This window comes from Tasmannia lanceolata, unplaced genomic scaffold (assembly GCF_043159265.1).
Source record: "Tasmannia lanceolata isolate RefF3 unplaced genomic scaffold, GAP_Taslan_0.1 ptg000038l, whole genome shotgun sequence".
NCBI classification, from domain to species: domain Eukaryota; kingdom Viridiplantae; phylum Streptophyta; class Magnoliopsida; order Canellales; family Winteraceae; genus Tasmannia; species Tasmannia lanceolata.
This window is the reverse complement of record NW_027518715.1, coordinates 860585-865000: the sequence shown is the minus strand read 5'-3', so window position 1 is coordinate 865000 and position 4416 is coordinate 860585.

Below are 4416 nucleotides of genomic sequence, written 5' to 3'. Positions count from 1 at the left end.
TAGTGCATATCCTAGCAGGGATTCCATTCTAGTCAACGGGTGATCGGGGACCCTTAGGAGTTGTAGACCTTTTGGCATGATCCTATTGTAACTTGTGCTAGAATCATCAATAAAGCTTAACATTTTGCCTACGCGTGTGCCCTATTGCTTTGTGTGTGTTTGGAAACTTAGCACTCCATTTGTGTTTGTTTTGTAGGTTTGATCCTCATAACTTTGTTAGGCTTACTTGCTTGTTGTGAGGCAACGCAAGTGCCGCACGGACCTCAATCCCAAACCAAAGGTCCGTGACAGTTGGTATCAAAGCCGAAGTTCCTACCTACATTCAGAAATGGCGAAGAAGAATGCTACCCAAATACTCCCTCCGGAGTCTAGTCAGGTCCGTGATGATCAAGAACCAATACCGGTACGAGGTACAAGAGAACGGATTGCTGGTGTTGAGGAAAGGGTGACAGCGGTAGAGCAACAACAGTTTAATCTTGCCGAGTTGACAGAAGGCCTTGGTGTGGAGACCAAGGGCATGATAGAAGAGGTGGAAGAGCGAGTCCATGCTCTTGCTGAGTTATTGAATCAGGCCGCGATGGAGGATCTTCGAAAGCAAGTTGAGACCCTCACTGGCCAGGTGAATTTACTCATGAGGACCATCGGTAATGGCATAGGTGGTCACAGTGATGGACAGGGTAGCAGGGTACGAGTGCCTGAGCCACGATGCTACGCCGGTGCCCGTGATGCTAAGGAGTTACAGAACTTCTTGTTCGATATGGAACAATTTTTTCGTGCAACACATCTTGATGAGGAGGCCAAAGTCACTACGGCCAGCATGTACCTCAGTGATGATGCCAAATTGTGGTGGCGAACCCGTTATGAAGAGATTGAAGCGGGACGATGTATTATTGACAGTTGGGAAGACATGAAGCGAGAACTTAAGGCACAATTCATGCCTGAGAATGTGGAGTTCATTGCCCGAAAGAACCTACGGCGCCTTCAACAAACCGGGTCGATTCGAGAATATGTGAAGAAATTTTCGGCTCTCATGCTTGATATAAAGAGCATGTCAGAGGAGGACAAGCTATTTCAATTCATGGAGGGACTAAAGCCTTGGTCCCAGACAGAGCTCCGAAGAAGAGGAGTTCAGAACCTTGCTACGGCAATGAGCGAAGCAGAAAAGTTGTTTGATCATGTGGGGGATGACGCAACAAACAGGAAGAAAGACTTCAACAACAAGCCATCTAGCAACTTCAACAGGCCTCCCAGCAACATGAATACCTCTAATCGGTCTTTTAGTAGCACAAAAGGAAGAATCCAGGGTTCAGGGGGCGATAGGAAAACCTATCCTAGAGAAGGGTCTAGACAATACAATGAGGCACCAACTCCTGCGTCACAGGGGCCGTGCTTCATATGCACCGGTCCACACTACACTCGGTTTTGCCCAAAGAAGGGGTCTGTCAATGCTTTGCTAGCTTCAACTTCCTCACCCCATGCTCAGAACGAAGAGGAAGAAGATGAGGAGGAACCCAAGATGACATCTCTAAGCCTGTGCAGTGCTATCAAGGGACAAGGTGCCAAGAAAATTCTTTCTAAGGGAGTCCCATCCAAAGGCTTGATGTATATTGAAGCATGCATCAATGGAAAGATGACACGGGCCATGATCGATACAGGTGCTACACACAACTTTGTCTCGGAACAAGAGGCAAAACGTTTGGCGTTGAAGCTCGAAAAAGATGACTGGAAAATGAAGGCAGTAAACTCAGAGGCCCGCCCCGTCACTGGGAAAGCAAGGAGTGTACCAATCAAGATTGGGGAATGGTCTGGAACAACCAATCTCATGGCAGTACCCTTAGATGATTTTTGTGTCATCTTGGGGATAGAGTTCTTGAACCAGGCCAAAGCAGTTCCAATGCCCTACTTAAACTCCTTATGTATGTTTGGAGAAGAAGCACCTTGTATGATTCCTGCCAGTAGACAAGAGAGGAAGGACGTCGAACACTTGATGGCCCTTCAACTGAAGAAGGGTTTAAAGAAAGGGGAACCCACCTTCGTGGCAACCTTAAAGATGGGAGAGGCACTGGTGGGGGAGATCATCATTCCCCCGAGCATCAAAGATGTTATAGAAGAATTTAAAGACGTCATGCCTGAGAAGCTACCCAAGAAGCTGCCGCCAAGGAGGGCAGTGGACCATAAAATCGAGCTAGAGCCTAGCAGCATACCCCCAGCCCGTGCCCCTTACAGAATGGCCCCTCCAGAGTTAGCAGAGCTTAGGAGGCAACTCAATGAGCTACTAGAAGCAGGATTTCTTAGGCCTTCAAAGGCCCCCTTTGGTGCCCCAGTTCTATTCCAAAAGAAGCATGATGGGAGTCTACGATTGTGTATTGACTACAGGGCCCTCAACAAGCTGACTGTGAAGAATAAGTATCCTATCCCCCTAATTGCTGACTTGTTTGACCAACTGGGAGGAGCCAGATACTTCTCCAAGCTGGATTTGCGATCCGGCTACTACCAAGTGCGAATTGCAGAAGGAGATGAGGCCAAGACAACCTGCGTAACAAGGTATGGTGCATTTGAATTCTTGGTGATGCCATTTGGTCTTACTAATGCCCCTGCAACCTTTTGTACTTTGATGAATGGGTTGTTTCATGAGTTTCTAGATAAGTTTGTAGTGGTCTACCTCGATGACATTGTGGTATATAGCAACACTCTCGAAGAACACGGCGATCATTTAAAGAAGGTCCTTGGGGTACTCAGAAATAACCAACTCTATGTGAAGCTAGAGAAGTGCTCATTTGCTCAGGAGCGTATTATGTTCTTGGGTCACGAAGTGGGTGGAGGAGAAATCCGCATGGACAATGAGAAGGTTCGTGCCATCCAAGAGTGGCAAATTCCAACCAAGGTGGGAGAACTCCGGTCATTCCTCGGGCTTGTTAACTACTATCGGCGGTTCATATCAGGATACTCAAATCGAGCGGCTCCTTTGACAGACTTATTGAAGAAAGATCGCCCGTGGTTATGGTCCAAAAAATGTAATACTGCCTTTCAGAATCTCAAGGATGTTGTTATGGTGGAACCAGTGCTACAGCTGCCAAACCATTCATTGCCATTTGAAGTTCAGACTGATGCCTCAGACTATGCTATTGGCGGTGTGCTTATGCAAGAAGGGCACCTGGTTGCTTATGAGAGCCGCAAACTCAATGACACTGAACGAAGGTACACCGTGCAAGAAAAGGAGATGACCGCAATAGTACACTGCTTGCGAGTTTGGAGACATTACCTTCTTGGCTCCAAGTTTGTTGTCAAGACCGATAATGTAGCCACAAGCTATTTCCAAACCCAGAGAAAGTTGTCACCAAAACAAGCTCGATGGCAAGATTTCCTTGCAGAATTTGACATGGTTCTAGAATACAAGCCGGGCCGATCGAACCAAGTAGCCGACGCACTCAGTCGAAAGGCTGAGTTGGCCACCTTGAAATTGGATGAAAACGCCTCCATGTGTCAAATAAAGAGCAACCTTCAAGACCGTATTCGTGAAGGGCTTGAGAAAGATCCATTCGCCCAAACTATCATGCAGCTTGTGAAGGCAGGGAAATCACGACGGTTTTGGACCCAAAATGGTCTCCTACTGACCAAGCGGTGTCGAATATACATTCCGCGATCAGGTGACCTAAGGAAGGAGATTTTGAGAGAGTGCCATGATACTCTGTGGGCAGGGCACCCTGGGATTCATCGCACTCTCGCCCTGGTTGAACGTAATTACTACTGGCCCCGAATGAGCGACGATGTGGAAGAGTATGTTCGGACGTGCCTCACTTGCCAGCAAGATAAGGTGGAAAGGGACAAGCCCCTGGGACTCTTAGACCCGTTGCCAGTGCCGAAGGGACCTTGGGAGAGTATCTCCCTAGACTTTATTGTGAGCTTACCCAAAGTTGGGGAGTTTGGCTCTATCATAGTGGTCGTGGACAGGTTCTCAAAGTATGCAACCTTCATACCAGCGCCATTATATTGCAGTGCAGAAGAGGCAGCTAGACTATTCTTTCGCCATGTTGTGAAGTATTGGGGCCTTCCTCAGAATATTGTCAGTGACAGGGACCCAAGATTCACTGGCCGCTTGTGGACCGAATTGTTTAAGTTGTTGGGCACAAAGTTGAACTTCTCCTCGAGCCTACACCCCCAAGCTGACGGACAGACAGAAAGGATCAATGCCCTACTTGAAGAATACTTGAGGCACTTTGTTAGCGCCAACCAACGAAATTGGGTTCACCTGCTCGATGTAGCGCAGTTTTGCTACAACTTACAAAAGAGCTCTGCATCTAATCAAAGCCCCTTCGAGCTAGCGACTGGCCGGCAACCTTCCACCCCCCATTCCATCGCTGCTGGTTATATCGACAATAGCCCCCCTGCTTATCATATGACAAAAGAGTGGCACAC